Raw genomic sequence first — 19,241 nt, 5'->3', positions numbered from 1 at the left:
CTTCATTCAGCCCCTGATCTGAACAGCAGAGGCATAGTGGGCACGTACAACTGCAAAGTTTCATCTGCTCTATCAGCCGTCTCAGCTGGATTATTCTGACACATTACGCCTCTAGTTTGGGTGAAAGACACATGGACACTGGCAAGGTACGTTAAAGACAAGCCCACAGATGTGGGCCTAAGCTGATGATTTCATAGAACCGACAGCTCTTGGCTTCCAAGTAACTTCCGTCCCTTATTGTCAGGGAGACCACACAGCCTTGGAGGATTTTCTCAGAGACCTCAAAGACTGCAGGGCTGTGTATACAGTGAATGAAACACAGGTTAGCAGAAACTGAGAGCTATGAAGTTAATTTGGAAATTGTTTCAGCAATATCAACTTACACAATTGCATCCACTGTTGCAGCACTGGCTGTCTGAAGCGTTCACTGCCAGTCACCCCAGCTGACTCCAGGCTGCAGGATCCCTTGATGCAGACCAATGTGGAGTGAATGGGAAACACATTTGCAGCAACTGAGGAGTGAGGTGCAGCTGGCACTAAAAGGAAACAAGAAGCAGACTGAAGAGCAGAGGCCAGGGTATGTGTTGATGTTGAAAGCTTGTGACAGTCTATGGCTTTCCACCTCTGTCTACTGTACCAGCCCTAGTACTCAAAAGCAGAGGTGTGTCCTCCATGGACCACTAAGCCTAGCAGGGTCGCAAGGATGGTAGTAGGGCTGGTGTTGTGGGCTGAAGGGACCCAGGCTGTGCAGAAAATGATTGTGCCCAAGCCTGATGCAGGTAGCCCCTGAATGCTTTCCACCTTGATCTGCTTACAATGTTTTCAAGGGAGAGCTTTCCAGTGGAGTTCCTTGGGTTGATGGGAAGTGGTAAGGGCTGTCTGCTTGGTCTAAGCTTGTAGAAGTCAATGCCAGAGGCTTTGTCTCCAATAGATGCTCACACTGCTGGGAAGTTGCAACCGACAGCTCCGTGGCTGTACACCTATGACAGCGCTGTCCAAAGGGCTCTCACCTTACCTGGCTCCCAAGTGCAGCCTCACCAGCACACCAGCTCTCACAAGGATGTCCAGCCTGCTTCCAGTGTCACTAGTGAGCAATGTCGAGCGGAATCTCTGTCAGTGCTGTCTGAGGAGAGCAATGGGAGATGGTTCTTTAGGAGCAGCCCTCAGCTTTCAATCACAAGGACCTTAAGAAAGCCACCTAACACCTCGCAGAGATGCCAGACTAGTCCTCCCTTCTCATGACACTGCACAACTTTTTCCCGTGGCTCCCTAGTAGACTCCCAACCTTCTTCATCCCTCCTCATCCTCTTTCTCCTTGCCTGACAGCATGCATTGTTCTGCCACCACAGCCAGGGTCTCTTGTGGTGAGCCTTGCCCGCCCAAACCCACCTGTGAGCTGACTGCTCCTCTTGGGCAGCTTGAGAATCTCTAGCCACACCTGCAGGCTTCCTCAAAGCTTCAGGTGGGGCTGGGTAGAGTCTAGATGACACACAACATCTCATGAGTATCCCTGTTAGTTGCAATGGCTTGTATAAGCATAAACTTCTGAGACTCTCTGAAATCCTGCTTTACAGACCCTGCACCATCCTTCGCGTCACATCATTACCTCCACCGTGGAAGCTTGAGGGTGTGTCATCAGGATGAAGGAATGCAGCCAGCAAAGCCAGGCCTAGGGAAGAGAGAAGGTGGCAGGTGTGAAGAGGAGTGAGCAGGCTGATGGCTCCTGGCCACACTGGTAAGTTTCTTTGATGGCTTCTACAAAAGAGCTGTTGCAAAGGGCATTGGTGGGATAGGACAGGCAAGTCATTGAAGAAGCAGCTCGCGCATCATGGGTATAACTGTGTCTCTTCTGACCTCCTACCATAGCTGCCTTTAGACTGTTTTGCAAAGTCAACTCTTTCTTTCACTAGCCTCCTGCGTGTTTCACTTGCATGCAGTTACATACCCTGTGGTGTCTCTCTAGCTCTTATGGACATGGTCAAAAATAAAGCAGGCAGCCGCATGCCCTCAGCTCAGGGACAGGTGCACACCCTCAGGCAGGACTGGGCGTAAGCACAGCTGGGCAGGGCTGATGGGCCTGAGGCCTGGCCTTGCATCCCCAGCAAATTCACAGCTCCCTCCTGGCCCCCTCCTCCTGGGCTCTGAGGTCCCACCAAATTGCCCATTAGCTTTCACAAGAGTCATGCCCAGAGGAGGAGATAAGGCTGCAGAGAGCTTTGGAGGTTGCTCTTGCCAGGAGGATCAGCCTGTCATTTGTCTCCCTTCATCCTCATGTCAAAAGCTCAAAATAGCCCCGCTCTTGCAAGACTCCTGTGCGGGGTCATGCCTGTTTGTGGAGATGATACGCTTCCACTAATAGCGCTCGAAGACATTCCTCGGCGGGTAGGTTGCCTTCTATATCTCAGTGCAATGTGCTGCCATGTAGGAGCTGGACAACTGTGTTGTGTCCTAAGACGGCAGATGCTATTTTTACCCCAGAGAGGCTTGCTCCGGCACAGCTCCTTTCTTGGCTGAAATGTCAAAAATCAGAAGCAGGCCCGAGTGTGCTCTCCCTGGTAAGAGTATAGATGAAGAGTGGCCCCTTTGAAGTCCGTGCAATGATGCTGTGCCAGCCCAGTGCCTGGGTGCTTGCCATTCCCTCCTGGGATGTGCTGTCCCGTGGGGAACACAGCAGCTGCCCAGGTACTTCCAGTGGTCAGTTGGGGCTCAGTTTGAGGTGGTTAAGAGCGTCACTTATCTTGGACACCAACAAATGAAAAAGGTGGTCTGGGCTGTAGCTCTGGAAGTGCACAAGTTTACAACGGCACAGAGATGAAGGCCCAGAGACAGCAGCTGGGACGGTGGCTGTGCCTTTCACCTCGCCACTTGGACTGTTGTTCAGAGGACACAGGCCTCATCAGCTTTATTGTCAGCTTGGCTCTTGTCACCTGACACTAAAGGGACAGACAAGTTCTTTTAGGGATCCTTGGCAGAAAGACGATGGCACTATTACCATGGGTTGGGAGCAGGGAGTACGGTCACAGGGCTCCAGCAGGCTGCTGTCAGTCACAGGGAGCTCAGCCAGGCAGCAGCCGACCAGGCCTGCTGCTCAAGGCAGCCATTGCCAGGGGGTGGCAGCATGGAGCCGCCGAGGTGGATCCTCCTCTGGGCGGCTGGCCTGCCACAGACCAGCAACTAGGCCTCACTTCAAAATGGGTATTTTCAAAGCTGCTGAAACTTCCTGGCACACCTGTTATCACTGAATCACACCAGGCAAGTTAAAATCCAACCAGGTGGGTCAGCCAGTCTCATGTGCTCACCACTGGGACAGAACAAAGACAGGTGGAATGGGCCAAAGAAGGCCTGGAAATGTTAGGGTCACCGATGCTGAAAGAAAAGACCCTGAGCTGACAGACGCAGCCACTGGTCTCATTTGCACTGGGCACTCAACTGAGAAGGGGCACCACACGGGTGCCTGGAAGTGTGTAACTATCGAAAGGCTGACACGAGGAATCAATGGCCGTGCCAACCCCGCTGCACACCTGGTAGAGCAGTCTAAGGAGAGCAACTGCAGCACCTCTTTTGACAGCTGTGATCTGGCTGGACCTTCATGGTGCAGGCACCAGGAGAGGCCCAGGGTTTTGGATCACCCTCATTTATCTTAGGATGACCATGAGATCCAGCCTCCACACATGAGGACCTCGTAGACTCTTAGGCTGGCAAGGGCAAGAGAGAAAGCCCTTTGTGGTCTAAGTGTAGATGAGTCATTCCCATGGTCTACCTTTATATGCTGGCTCAAAACACACAAGGAATCACCATGTTCTTCCCCATGAAGTTCATGTGAATACGGCACTGTGAACCCAAGCAAAGCCCACCTTGACCTTCACTGTTCACACCCAAAAGCAGAGCAGGGCTATAGTGGGAAGAAGAAAACCTGCCCCTCATCTCCCTCATCTGCCTCTCCTGTCCTGAGGTTTCCTTTTGCAGAGGAAGCCTGGGGCTGGGGTGGGAGCAATCACGCATCAGCTTTCTGTTTCCCTTTAGGACATGTTAGCAGGACCAGCTCCCTGGGAGCCACGGCTGCTGTGAGAAGTAGCATCAGTCACTAACACACACTTGAAACACAGGCTGGCTCTGCCTTAGTGAGTAGAGCGACACGAAAGGAGAATACCAGTGGGGCAGAACAGCAAGTGCTGAGGACCTGGCACCTAGACTGTCATGGCACCTGTCATGCAAACCAAAGTGTGGGACAACAGGCAGATCTGCTTCAACAGCATTTTCCTGTTTGACTCTAAGCATTAATGAAGACATGCTCAAAGACTCCCTGTGCAATTAATGCTGATTGTATCATGGCAGCATGTACAGACCCCAGGTGAGGAAGGGGCTGGGTGACACCCACTCCCGGAGATGTTGTCCCTGTCCCAAAGGGGATAGTCCAGTCTGGGAGTCTCTGTGCAGCTGAGGCTGCAGGCACAGAAGTGCCCTCCTGCTGCAGTGCCCTAAAATCCTCTCCTTCCTCTTGCTGACAGTGGTGAAGTCTTTCCTCTACCTCTGCCCTGGCCTGTGGCAATGAGCTAGCCAGACTGCAGGATGAGAGGCCCTTGGAAGGCCAAGAACAGACACTTGCCTTATTTAGGTGAGCTGTGCTTCATGCCCTTGGCTCTACGGATCCCTTCTCCGAGAAGGAGTCTGTGGCCAGAATGTGACATTTCCTTTATGATACAGCTGCTGAGATGGTAAGGGCTGTCCGAGCATGAGTCTGCCAGAGACCTGGGTCTCCAGGGCCAAGAGTCTCTGGGATAAAATCGACAGTGGCCAGTAAAGAGCACTTGGGCATCCTGTCCTGGGATTTCTGTTGGCTTTTAAAGTAGGGGCATTCAGTGCCACACTTGGGAACTGCACCATATAGCTGCCACATGAGCCGCCATTTGAACCACACTGTGATTATCATGAGTACCTGCTGTGGTTACCTCCTATGGCTGTTACATTGCTGACTTTGTAAAGGGCCTGAGAGGTGTGGGAGAGAGGCATACAAGCACTTTGGCAGGGTGAAATGGGATCAGAATTAAAAGTAGCTCTGGGATATTCGAGAAATTGTCTCAAACTTTCAGAAGGAAATTTAATGAAGAGAAACAAAGTGCTTTTGGGAAGATTAAATGAAATGGACAAATGCATGGTTTATGGCTGTTGAACTAAGAAGGAAAAGAAGAGGGGATTGTAACATCATCAGAAGTTAACACTGACAAAAAAGGACCTTTTGGTATTTTTGAAGGTTTCTAGGCAATTTTTTCGTCTGTATTGGTGTTTGGATGTTATTGTTGCAGACCTGGAATGTTTCTGTAGTAGGAAACAATTCACATTTCGGTGGGCTGGATTGGTAATTACATGAATAAGAAAACCGGCACCTTTACTTTGGAAAATATATTTTGAACAAAATGAAATCATAAAAATATTTACCATAAATTAGAAATAACTTTAATATATGATCTGCCTTACTTGAAAATTATCATATTCTTTAGGATTTTAAACTCACATTGCTCTTTTAGGATGTTTTGTTGTGCAGGTATTTTTTAGGATCCTTGCAACTTGTAATTTTCAATCTGAGCTAATCATCTCAGTGAAGTTGTGTTCTTCCTACAGTCATATTTAAATAGATTATACTAGCCCTATATATAGTCCTGTGCTTGAATTACAGTGCAGCTTTATTGAGGATCCAATATATTACCTTACTAGGACACATGTAGAACACCAGTGAGAATCTGAAGTTTTCTTTTTCTTGACTTGAGATTATCTGCTATGTGTGGAGGTCAGGGGTTGCTTTGCACTGATGCACTATTTTTAGAGTTAAGCTGTCTGTCATCTGATCGGTGCTAGGGCCAAGGTCCTGAATAAAATGTTGGTCCATAACGGCTATAAAGACCTCTCGGAGAAAAGTTTAAAATAGATGCAGTTAATGGGCTCAAATAGAGCTTCTGACCCATATGGTCAGCAGGGGATTGGCAGGTGATCTCTGGAGCACAAAAGCTGTGTTCCAGTAACAGTAGCACAAATGGCTGAAAACATTTCCCATCCGACACTCTTTTTCAATAAAGTAAAATTCAACAGTTCATACTGTGAGCTCCCCATCACACCCCAGGCAAGGAGGAAATCTCCCAGCACCTGAGCTTTACTGCTCAGGTCTCGTGACAGTGCTCTTACAACTCCCACAGAATAGGCACCCACCCCCCCACCCAGCCCCACCATGCCAGCAGCAGAGCCCCAGTATCAGCAAGGTACTGCTGGGAGAAATACAGTTCAACACACATGAAGGCTTTGGAATTGGAGCTCAAAGAGGTAAAGCCCAAGCTTAGCTAGCATGTGACTCAGACAGCAGTGTGGAGTCATGTGATGCCTCTGCTCTGAGAGCCTACGAGGCACCCTGCTTCAGGAATATATGGCCAACTGGAGGGATTTGTCAGGGAGCTGAAGAGCCTGATCTGTGCCGCCTGGCACGGCAGTAACCAAACGAAGTAGTCACTGCACATTTAGCTAGTTATGCTAATATTAAAATAGGTTAATTTTGCATGAACACCAATATATCCTGTCCTCCAAGTGAGAAGTGTTATCCTATTATTCTCCCAACTGAAAGCAAGTTTTGAGAATCCTCTTTTTTCAATGCAAATAACGAATATGGGAATTACCAATAGAAAATATCTCATGTTATCAACACTGCAAAATCTTTCTGCGCTTGAGAATGCTTTGCGTAATTTAAATAGTTTTAGTGTTCAGAAGTCTTTCTTGTTTTATGAAGAAAGCAAGTAAAAAATTTGGATATAATTGTAACAACCACTTATAGCAACAAAAAGCTAGTTGTGAAAATCTAAACAAATCTATCTCCATAGTGTAGCCTCTCCCTGCTTCTCTCACAGGTCTACTGTCACCAGAGAAACAAGCCAATTAATCAAGTTTATATATTTTGATTTATATTGCTGTCCTCATTTCTTCTCCTTTTATGCCATTCTCTAACTCCTTTTGCCTTTTCCTTCCCCTTAAGTTGCCATCAGAGCCTGTCTACTCCGCTCACCTGTTCTGTAACTGAAGCTGTTTGGCTGCTTCAGAATGTGATGGAAAGGGCATCGTGAACGTCACCTTCTCGGCCAGCTCACGTATGTTTCTCTGACATTTACTGTGGAGACAGGAGGAATTTGAGTAATCATAGAAATCTCACGCACAGTCAAGAGCTATTCCTCTTTAAATCTAAAAGTCCTGTGTGTTAACTGTCTCTAATATTTAGCTGATTTTGCCCTCCCTCTTCACTTTTCTTTGGAAGACTTACTTTTACTCAGTGAGCAGCTACTTAGGTGTCATCAGAGCAAAGTAAAGACATTCCTGGTTTTAAAATCTGCTGTTGAAACTTCCCAAGTAGAAGTCACTTCTTTTCCCCCTGCTGTGAGTTCAAATAAATAACTGTATCAAGCATAGCAGAAATTAGTCTCCAAACAAAGGAACAAGATCAGAAGGTAGCAAGGCCATCTCAGTCCATTCATAGCTAGCCTTAGATACAAGGAGGTTCTGAACAGCAACAGACACAAAGGTTAGCTCACTTGTGTTTTGTCTTTGCAATAGCCAAACTAGTAACTGGCCCAATGTACCTTATATATTACCAGGTTAGTTAGTCTTTTATTTGTTAGGCTCATCACTGGCTTTTCCCTAGAAATAATCCCCTACTCCTTTCCTACTCCATCCTTTTTAGCACTGTTCATCTGGAATAGCTCAAATCCCTGAAGGACATGTCTTACCCAGATAAACCACAAACAATTACCCAGACTAGATATGCTATGCCAGGAGCAGAGAAAGCACTCATTACATTCCATTTAATTCAACACAATGCCCACCTTTCAGTAGAATAAAAAGAACTTTTTATGTTAAAAGTGTCCTTACCATCTCCATGATCCAGTGCCCAGCCACATCTTAGCAGAAGTGTCAGAATGAGAAGCTTTGCACCAGAGAATTAGTGTTCCGGCATTTCTCCTTGTCTCATGCCAGCATTCCTAAGAGGTCTTGTTTTACCCAGGGATCTTCAGTACAAGGCTACACATTCCTTATCAGTCTGTTCACTAAGGATCCACAAGCACAAAGATATTAACAGCATAGCTGAGAACAGGATTTGCAAGCTGCAAATCCTATCAGGAATTTTCTTCAAGATTAGTGTAAAAACTAACACTAAGCAGTAAAAAATACTAAACATCTTTTATTTTTAACGAGAAACTTGTGTGCTTATCTTTGCATTTTGTGAGCAATTCAGCATTATGAGATGATTTATTTTGTTGCATGTTGATAATTTGATTCCTTTAGCTAAAGACTTGTCATATCCTAGCGCTCTCGTTCCTAAGACAAATTATTCTAGTAACACCGTGGGTGTTAAGTCCATTTCCTAAATCCATGTGTTAAATAGCCTATTTTGGCAACAAGAAGAAATGTGTATGTATTTCAGCTGTAGCATTTGGATTAGGTTTTTTTTTTCTGGGTTCAATCTACTGAAACTAAGCTATTTCTGTAACCAGAATGGAGAGAATTATTGAAAACGTTCTAATCTTGAGAGTTTTTGCTTTATTTACTTAGAGAGGCTTTAGATCTGAAAGTGCTGGGGGCACAAAGGAATTGTCGAGAATGTTTGGAGAAAGGGTACTTTGTGCTGTGAAGTATGGATTTCTCAACGAAACATCTCATACATCTCATCTCAATCTATTCACACATCACCTGGAAATCACTTGATTTTCTGAACAGATGACCAGTACTTTGTCAAGAGCCAGTGACCGAACCCTGTGTTTTACCCGCTTCACAGAAGAAAATGAAACATTAGTCGATCTGTGGAGAACTCCTGAACTATCCACCTTTAGAGGAAGTGTGATCCAGAGTAAAGCAACAGGGACATGTAAAATTTTACTCCAGGATCTCTGGTCATAATGGAAGTTGATCATCCCTCTATGTGGAACAGAACAGTACTGTATGCTTTTGTCTTGTTGTTTATTCAAAGCATTCTGTGCTTAATGTCTTACACTGAATACTAGGCCTCTTGTTTCCTTCAGTGGAAATCAAATAACCTTCTCAAGTGGTAAGTTCCTGCCTAACAGAACTTCAGTGCAGGGTCAGGTGAAGTCTTCTGAAGGGAAGACTGGACCTTACCTGACAGCAGTTAAACAGCACAGGATGATGAGAGGTAACTTCCAGAGTGAAGGGGAGAACAGAGGTGCAAGAAAGGTGTCTGAACACAGGGGCCTGCAGCAAACTGCTCAGAATAGCAGGGAACAGGCACACAGTCAGGTCTATCAGCCAGAAGGATGTCCAACAGACTGGAAAGGTGTGCAGAGCTTGACGAACCCAGACAACTAAAAATTCCACAGCTGAAACTAATACTGGAGAAAAGGACCTGCTCCAGAAAGACACAAAGGGCAGGGAGAATTTTTTATTATGTGCTTTCTTACTCCGACTTTTTTTCTAACTTTTTTTTTTTTTTTTACTAAAGACCTAGACCTCTCATCTGTAACTGTTGGCCTGACCAGGTTCTTCTTCCAGCTCCCCAGGTCCTTTCTCTTCTGAGGTTAGCAGAGATTCTGTCAGAGGTACTCTGACACCTCAGCAAAATGTAAAAGTTATTATTTGATTATTCTGTTTTAGTAAAAGAGGAAGATACAAAGTCAATAGCATAAATTTATGCTGCCATATCTAGGGAAGAACTACAGTTAGCCTGTGAAAAGAAGCAACATCGTAACATGAAAGGCATCAGTAAAGATCAGTTGTTACAAATTTTAGTGATAAACCTTCCAGTGTTGTTTTCCGTAAGCATATATTAGAACAGTAATATACTTCGAGCACTTTTAACAAAGGAATTTATAAGTATTAGACACAGACCTTATACTCACTGTGTACTTCTGCTATGGAAACCGAGCTGTTTCCTGCAATGGACACATGTGAATAGTCTGAGCATGAGATATGGGTGTCCAGTGACGCCACAGGCAGTCCAGACACAGCTCCTTCTCTAACGTGGCTCTCCAGAGAAGAAGTGGGGAGGGAATGAATTGCGAGCTGCCAATCGATGGTGCCCTGTGCTGTTTGGAAGACATAGCTGTTCTGGCGTTGCTTCCTCCAGATCTGTCATTCAAGTCCACTGTGGGAAGATGAAGGGATGCAGGATTTCTATCGTGTGTCAGCTGGAACCAGGCCTAAATCAAACTGTTCAGAGTGGGAGGAGAGGAGGTTACTCCTTAGGAGCAAAGAGCTAGGCAGGAAAAATGCCTTTTTTCCTTTGTTATACTCTACATCAGCTTTCCATTCCTTCCTTTTGCTGGATCTGATGCCTTCCTACCCAGCCAGGAAGGTCTGTTGTCCCTAGGGACAGCTGTCATCTGCAATGAACATCTGCAGGGGAGGTCGTCTTTGATGTAGATGTCCCAACATCACACTTGAAGCCAGCTTGGAGCCCTAGAGCTGTGCCTGAGTAGGTCAGGGTAGAAGGCAGCTGCTTGCACCTTCAGCAATATTTTCTGAAAATTGTGTTATTCTGATAGTGGTAGCTCCTTTTGTTGAAAATCATGCAATGAGATGTTTCTTACTGACTTGTGCTTGACATTTCCAACTACCCAAAGTGGATGACAGCCTTCCACATACACTGTCCGAATATGATTCTGTTTGTATACATATAGGACAACGAATGTAGTTATGGCCTGTGTTGTGGTTTAACCCCAGCCAGCAGCTAAGCACCACACAGCAACTCACTCACTCCCCTCCCCGGCGGGATGGGAGAGAGGATCAGAAGCGCAAAAGTGAGAAGACTTGTGGGTTGAGGTAAAGGAAGTTTAATAAGTAAAGCAAAAGCCGTTCATGCAAGCAAAGCAAAACAAGGAATTCATTCACTACTTCCCATTGACAGGCAGGTGTTCAGCCATCTTCAGGAAAGCAGGGCTCCATCATGCGTCATGGTTACTTGGGAAGACAAAACATTGTAACTCTGAACATCCCCCTCTTCCTTCTTCTTCCCCCAGCTTTATATACTGAGCATGACATCATATGGTGTGGAATAGCCCTTTTATCAGTTGGGGTCATCTGTCCCAGCTGTGTTCCCTCCCAGCTTCTTGTGCACCCTCAGCTTGCTTGCTGGTGGGGTGGTGTGAGAAGCAGAAAAGGCCTTGACTCTGTGTAAGCACTGCTCAGCTATAACTGAGTCCCATAGAAGCTACTATGAAGAAAATTAACTCTGTCCCATCCAAAACAAACACAGCCTGGTAGGAAAGCACTGTTGGCTGCATTTGCTCTGCAGAAAGCTCTTGAGGCCCAGCCTCTCATTGAGGGAGTCACAAAGAAACACTGAAATGAGAAAATGTTATGCAGAAAGCCAGTGGAAAAATGACATTTCACAGAAAGACAGAGTTTCAGCAAGGATTTCTCATTTCCCTGAACTGCTTTTTGACTTCATTGCAATGAATTTAGGTGCCAGGACAAGTTCTCACCAGGTGGGACTGCACAAACTGCACTGCACTCCCACATGTCACTATTACAGAATGCACTGCACAACGAAGTGTTGTGTGTGTAAGAAGTGTGGGACTGCAGCAGTCTTGCAAATCCGTGTGAAAGGGGACAGGATTTCATCACAATTCTCAGCTTTCATCTTGAAAGGACAACTTTTGGGATTTTTGTTCTTTGAGACTGAAAAAGAAATGTTAAAGAGAAGAGTTTTAATCAACAATTAAAGAACACTCCACTGCATTCTGAAATGAATAATGCTGTAATGAGGTTGCCTCTTGGATTCCTATAGTTGCGACAGCTGAGATTAGCTCAAGCCCCTTCCGTTTCAGCAAAACTTTTGCTGCATGACCTTCTCATATAAAATGCACCCACATTACTGCATCTTCTCTCTCCACTGCCTGTCCCTCCACAGAGGCTCCTCACTCATTTCTTCTTCCTCTGTTTAGATCCCCTATCCTGCATTACATAATCTTAGGGTCTGGAGGGTCTGACCTATGAGGAACGGCTGAGGGATCTGGGGTTGTTTAGCCTGGAGAAGAGGAGGCTCAGAGGTGACCTTATTGCAGTCTACAACTACCTGAAGGGAGGTTGTAGTGAAGTGGGAGTCGGCCTCTTCTCCCAGGCAATTAGTGATAGGATAAGAGGACATAGCCTCAAGCTTCGCCAGGGGAGGTTCAGGTTGGACATTAGGAAGAATTTCTTCTTAGAAAGGGTTATTAGACATTGGAATGGGCTGCCCAGGGAGGTGGTGGAGTCACTATCTCTGGATGTGTTTAAGAAAAGACTGGACATGGCACTTAGTGCCATGGTCTAGTTGACATGGTGGTGTCAGGGCAATGGTTGGACTCGATGATCCCAGAGATCTCTTCCAACCTGATCGATTCTGTGATCTCAGTTTCTCCACTGATCAGTGTCTCTCATTCTTCTTACCCTCACTCACCCAACCATGACCTGTCCTTGGCGGGATGACCGTTGCACTGTGTGACAGCCCTTTCCCTGCCCACGCACAGGGTGGGACAGGCACACAGGCACTGCACCTCTGCTCTCCCATCTACACCCTTGCTTAGTTCATGCAGGCCCATGGTCTGTCAGAGAGAGGCACATTCATGCAGACATTCCTGGTAACTTCCAGGCCCTGAGCATCTCCCTGTTCCTGGTCAGGGCATCAGGGACCCTGATCACCTGAGAAGGAGCTGCTGAAGTGACCTGTCCCCAGGCACAGGAGACACTGCTCTCTGTGTAGGCACCTGAGCCTGCTCTCCAGACCATCGACCCACAGGAGGAGGTTTCCTATCAGAGCAGAAGGTGATCATCCTTGAGCTCTCTCCAGCCTCCCAGGGCTCACTAGCAGGGGTTGTTTGCTTTATCCTGTGACCTTCATGCTGAGAGGGAGATAAGTGGGTCACTTGGAGTCATGATTTTAATCTTCATCTAGTGACAGTAGCAATGTACTTATCTATACCAATTTCACTCTGCAATGCATCTTGTTATCTCCCTGAATCTCTTTCTACCTGCTTTTTTTCCATGCCATGCCACTGTGTAAGCAGTAAAGTCTTGCAAGGCATAGATCAGAGGACATGTTCATCATATAAGTACAATCAGTGTTATGTTGGAATCTTCTAATATTTTATGAATGAATTATCTTCAAAGATACAGTCAGTAAGAAATAAATGCCATAGCAACCAATCTTCAGGAAAAGTTGTGTAACAGAATTTTGGAGTCACAATTTCTCAGTACAAGGCATGATGCTATCTAACTTTTGGAGGTTATATCCTTTATAACTGGAATGAATCTATAAACTAGGACTTCCTAATCTACTGCCCACTGAACGGAGGCCCTAGTGGATAAACAAACCTCCCTAAGACATGTCTGAAAATGTTAAGACTGTACTGGGAAACTGAGTGAAAATGTGGAAGCTAATGAGACTGCCAAAGGTGTGTGATGAGCGTATAAAAATTATAAATTGCACAAAATTTCACTGCTGCACCATAATGAAAGAAGAAATGGGACCTCACAATTTATTCTCTACTGTACTGGAATTCACCAAATGCCAGAGGGCAACCTGTTTATAGTAAGATTTAACCTAGAGAAGATGCAAAGACCTTCCTAGCCGAATGTAAGAAATCATCAGTATTCCTCTTCAATCACTTCTTTCAAGTTGTAAAACAGAATGGATGAGTACTATATAAAGATCTGGGGCCTGTGATCACTCTTTTCCTAGGGTTTTTTTTGGCAGGAGGTTGTGACACCTGAACATGGGCCATGAGGTTTATTCTACTAATGATCACATGGAAACTCATGGATAAAAGTAATGAAGAAGGTATTACACTTCCAGGCTGTGAAATTTCCTTCTACACTGCAGCGTTATAAACCCAAGTCTCCAGTTTGCAATGCAAATCTAAAAGTAAAATTTGTTGTGACATTCTGCCTGGCCATAGGCTGGAAATCTGTATCTCTGTACGTATTTTCACTTTGACTGTGATGTATTGCTGAGTATTCTTTCTCTCTCTGTGTCTGCTAACACAGAGCCTGATGGAGGAGAATCATATCTTAAGGACTGGCAGGGAGTGAGGCAGCTGCCTGATCTCTTTCTCAAGATGATTCTATTTTCAACATGACTGAGTCTCTTCTTCTCCATGGAAAATGTCAGCACTGCAGCACCTTGCCCATGCCGCATTGCTGAGCAGGACATTCTGTATCCGGGGACTACTTTCGCTCTGCCTCTTCTCCTTTTGATTGTGATGTGCTTTGCTTTCAGCTGCAGTGGAGTCCAGCCCTGCAGAGACTGTAACAGCACTGGGAGAAAGTTAGTGGTGGGCAAGATCTATTTAATTTTTATTTTTGCATTAAGGCATTGCTGCTTCTTTCAGCAGATCCTTTACCAAGAGCTAGCATTCAAATAGCTGCCCTTCATGATATACCGTAAGTATCTCAGAAAGATAGCAAAGCAAATGCTGTGTAGCCCAGAAGCTTTTCACAAACACTCATATGAGCGGCTAGATGATTAAATACTACGGTTTTCTTTGTAGGAGTTTGCTGTCCTATGGAACAGGAAACAGCTTTCAAGGATAGGCTGCCTGCAAGCTTTCATTAATATCATTATTAGTCTCTAGAAAGAACCGTTAGAGGATATGGCTACAAATTATAATCATACACAGACATTCTTGGTGGCAAAGAAGCAATGAACTTTTTCCCTCTTAGTCTCTTTTACATGTATTGTCCTCTGATCTCTTTTCCTTTTACAACATCTTCAAATCTAATCCAAGTGGCAAAGGTCTTTCCTTTCTAAACCTGTACCGGGAATTCATGTCTGTCCTGTGATCGACATCACATGCTCTGTCACAGCTGCCATTGCTATCAATCATTTTTTCTTGCTTAAAAGATATGCATTTTAATAGCATCTGTGGAAAAGCAGGGAATTTTTGGTTGATAAGAACTAGAAAAATAAAATTGTATGATATGACAGTTTTCAAATGAAATGTTAAATGTTAAATATGTCTTATTTTTCTTCACACTTAGCAAAAGTTTTTAATTACTATTCGCTCAGCAGGACTTACTGGATTTACACTGTCATTAATTTTATTGGCACTGAATTGTTTAATGCCAAGCACTGAGGAGTTTACTATTCAATCCTGTTGAACACCTATATCCTTGACGAGCCTGATGAATTAGCAATCAGCTTAATTGTACAACCCAACTAACAGAAAAATAGACAAGTGCACTAGGTGTAGTCTATAAGGACAGCTCGAAGGTGGATACACTTTTGAAGAACCTTTGTAATTAGAATTTTAAGGAAAAAGACAAACCCCTAAGTCTGCAACCACGTGATGAATTTTGCTAACTTTTAGAAATCTCCTGAAATGGGATTTAATACCAATTTCTTGCTATGATATTTTAAACTTTCAGTTATAAAGCAAAGCTTGAGAGAATAAACAGTAAAAAGAGCTCATTGGAAAGTTCATCTCCCATTTAATAACAGCTTGTTCCTTTTCTGAGCAGTAATCTACACCTGTATGCACACTGCACGCTACTAGCAATTGATTCCAGAGAATTCTGCCTATGTAGGACCTATGAAGGCTCTTAAAAACTTCATTTTAACAGCTTTCTAGATCTGCTCATGAGGGTAGTCCATTTACTGGATGGACACATCTAAGCCAGCCCAGCTCTTGTGGAAATCTTCCAGTGCTCCCATGTAAGCAAGGATCCTGTCTCCTAAATCAGGTGATTATAGGCTTTTTTTTTGCCTGTGAGGATAGAGTTCACAACCTGTAATGCCAGAGCAAGGAGAACAGACAGGAAACATCCACTTTTTGGGGTGTGTGTCAGGAACACAATATGTCAGTGAATTCCTGAAAATTTCTGTCAAGACACAGATGAAAGGGCTGAAGAATTTGCTGATATGTGTTCATATCAAATCATTGAAGCAGATAACAGATGCCCTTCCACCACTCTATTTCTGGTTAGTTCCTTAGTCTTATGCTGAAGTTACAGCCATCTCACTCCATGCATGTTCAACTCCTAGTGCTCATCATAAGTTTAAACCACAAATCAAATGGATTTATTTTTTTGCAGCACCTAGTTGCCAGGCAAGTTAGATGCACACAGTGTGAAGTTCCTACATGATGCAAAATTGCAACTGTGACCCATGAGTCTTCCACTCACAACCAACTACAATCCCTGGAAATATGTTTGTACGTGCTGGTCATTTTTCCAACACGGCTCAGGTCCCTCCTGCAGGAGATAAAAGACACTTTCCTTGCTTGTAGAGGAACTGAGAAGGATCTTTCTACATGCCTCCTCTCTTCCCCAGTTACACTTCTTAGATATTTTAGAGCAAGAACTCACGTATTAAAAAATACCCAAACTCATTTCAGTTGAGTTTTCCTCCTCCAGCATGCATGTATCCATTTCCAATTATACTTCTTTTGCTGATTATCTCATATCTAGGCAAAACATGGACAGTCTTGATCTCTTCATTTTGTTTAAGTAAAAAATGTAGCTATGAGGACTTTACTATGAGTGAAGTCCTCATAGCTGTACTTTATGGAGAATAAGATTAAGCTTGCTCATGAACAAGAAACACAACTACTTCTTTTCAGGAAACTTAGGAACCAAGCTATATGTCTGCAAATTCCAATTGTCTGTTTCGGAACTCTGATATATTACCTTATTTTAAGGCTAACCTTTCTGAAGGTTTTCTGCAAGTTGAGGCAGGATGTGAGAGTAACAACATTCATTAATCCCAGTTGTAGTACTGTCAGTAAGAGAGTCAATGTCTCCAAGAGGCTATTTAGGGTTTTGTATCTGTTTATTCACAGCTCCAGGAGAGTGAACCATGCAGTCTCAGCACTTCCCATCTGACAGCCTGGATTTTAAATTATGTCGATTCATTCTCTGTGGGCTACTCTGCTTAACCAAGTAGACCATGTTACTTGCATGGTCCTTCCTTTTAGTCCTGTAGAGATCTTAGTGCTAGGTATCTTGCAGTGTCTTTGGTACTCCATAGCCCTGTTGACTAGCTGATCTAAAAACTCCATTTGCTGACCTACTGTGTTGTTCAGGCAGTGGGGGAGGAATTATGGAGATGGACAAGTGAGGAACAATTCCTCTTCTTTGATTTTATGGGCTGTCTCACATAGGAGATGTTACCATTGTCTGAGTCTAAGAGCACTTTCAAAAAATGTTTTAGTTTCTAACACTGGCTTCTGTGGGCAGAGCAGATGCTACACCCAAGCCCACCATCCTAAAAGCACTGCTGAGTGACTGTCAATGCCTAGAAACATCTCAAGTCAATGGCTGCTTCCCTTTCAAACTAGACCTTCCCTTGGTTGACTGCATGACCAGAGTTGCCTGGCCATGTGCTTCCTGCATGTTACACAGCTGGATCCACATTCTAGACAACGCAACAGCAAAAACCCAGAAGAGCTCTACTGAGAAGACTGTCTTTGTCATTGACCACTGGGAGGTCAAAGATTTTCAGTACCCAACCTGAGGAGAGAAAACGCCCAGCTCTCATGCCCTGGGGGAGGCCTCAGCCATTCCTTGCTCTTCGTGCACAGTCTTCTAAATCCCAGGCTCTGAGCTGCCAAGACCTTTCTGCCCCCTCGTCTGACAGCCAATGGGTTGCTGAACACCACATGGCACCCCAGCACCTCGGGGACTCAGCAGAAAGAGCCCCTCAGAGCAATGCCTGCTGGACACATGCGGGGGGCAGAGTTGCACTCTGGGTCCCGCTGGAGGGAGGTGCCCCTTGGTGCCTTCTCCCCAGAGAGGCAAGACTTCAGATGTACCCCTGTGCTCACCATTTCTCACTGGCTGGGTCTGGGTGCCTCCTGGGTGGGGTGCAGAGTGTTTCCATCAACCTCCCCATGCCCTGACCATGGAGACCAGTGGTGAGCTCTGGATTTGGCCTCCAGCAAAGTGGGCACTGCAGTGCTGCAGCCCTCCTTGGAATGGGCTTTACAAGCATAGGACGTTGCCTCATGCTGGATATTATGTCAGATCCATGCACCATCAATCCACATGTTATTCACTGAGCTCTTTTAATAAACAAAATGCCAATGAACAGGAGAAGAATATGTTTAGATATGACACAACTTAAAGCAGCTCAAGTAAGAGCTTTTACATATTTCCTGTGGTTGAACTCTGTAAATCAGGAATTTCATCTTTTTGCTCAACTGAAACCACTTCCCTTTTTATAGACATGGGGATGCTGTGATTTTTAGCTGTTAAAATCAGAAGGCACCTTTTGTTCTCATATCTTATACAGTAGATGCCACAACAATTTACAACTCCTTGTTCATTATTAGGGACATTCAGAATGTCTTTAGATGCCTCACCTTTCTGGAAAATTTAATCTTTTAAGTATAATATCTTTTAAATATAATATAGCTTTGTATTTATCTTTATAATATCTTAATATCAATTAGCATCTGTATTTATCTATCTCAAGACCCTGGAAATCACCTCAAGTGCTCTATACGTGAGCTCTATTTCGAGTTGATATATTGTCGCTGCAGGAATCTGAGCTACAATAGGTTTCTGGTTTTCTATTTTCAAGAAAAACACCTTGGTTTTAGTCACAATGAGTTGTAGTTTTTGGTATACTGTTATTTTCCAAGTATTTCTTTATAAAACTGACAGCATCATGTGAAGAAGAGAAATGCTACTACTTGCATTGTATAGTTTGAATTGCTGCAGCACTGTGCACCAAACAATCTGTCTTGGATGGATCAGGTCACCAAGAAGTATGTCAGCATAATCCATAAGTCCTGCATCAAAGTTCTCTAGATGTCTTAACTGATTGAGATTCCCTCCTTAGTTCTCTTGTCAAATTATTTATAGTACATATAGCCACATAGTTGGTAAGATATAAAAATTTTCTAATTATATCTAGTCAAATCAAATGACAATTATGTCTTTAGGTAAGTCTGCCAAACAATGCTTTGCCAAAGAAGGTTGGCCAAAAATGCTTTGACCGAAGAAAGAGGAAGAATCCAGAGCATCTGCATACCAGACTCTATAAAATCTCCTTGGGACTATTTTGCCCTGCTCTCACTGAAAGTTTCAAGGTAAGTGTATGCATTCTGTAGGATTGCAGAGACTGACTCTTTATCTTGCATGTCTCACTGTGTTCTGATTGCTTCTGATAACCAGAAGGGAGGTCTTGCTTCTGATAGCTGAAATGTTTGATCTACTTTCCATGGCATCTTTTTATTTCCAACTTAAAATTTATGTCTGGAATAAGAAAGTTACCGGCT

At 44.4% G+C, this 19,241-nt stretch overlaps 1 long non-coding RNA gene across 50 annotated transcripts in view; it reads right to left on the bottom strand.

Moving 5' to 3' along the window:
• LOC137670456 (uncharacterized) overlaps positions 1–9,159 on the bottom strand; it is a 101,918-nt gene extending 92,759 nt beyond the window's left edge. For 43 of the 50 annotated variants that reach the window (XR_011049254.1, XR_011049251.1, XR_011049263.1 and 40 more), the window contains exons 1-6: positions 9,145–9,159; positions 7,900–8,075; positions 7,043–7,144; positions 1,390–1,669; positions 1,016–1,123; positions 384–536 (exon numbers count right to left, since the gene is read on the bottom strand). This is a non-coding gene — a long non-coding RNA (uncharacterized lncRNA). Of the gene's footprint in view, positions 1–383; positions 537–1,010; positions 1,124–1,389; positions 1,670–7,042; positions 7,145–7,294; positions 7,406–7,899; positions 8,076–9,144 lie in introns of all 50 variants that reach the window. The other 7 variants (XR_011049267.1, XR_011049259.1, XR_011049252.1 and 4 more) reach the window with 7 other exon arrangements.
• Positions 9,160–19,241: the final 10,082 nt, after the last annotated feature.

This window comes from Nyctibius grandis, chromosome 15, assembly GCF_013368605.1.
Source record: "Nyctibius grandis isolate bNycGra1 chromosome 15, bNycGra1.pri, whole genome shotgun sequence".
In the NCBI taxonomy this organism is placed as follows: Eukaryota; Metazoa; Chordata; class Aves; order Nyctibiiformes; family Nyctibiidae; genus Nyctibius; species Nyctibius grandis.
This window is presented reverse-complemented; position numbering and strand designations above follow the sequence as displayed.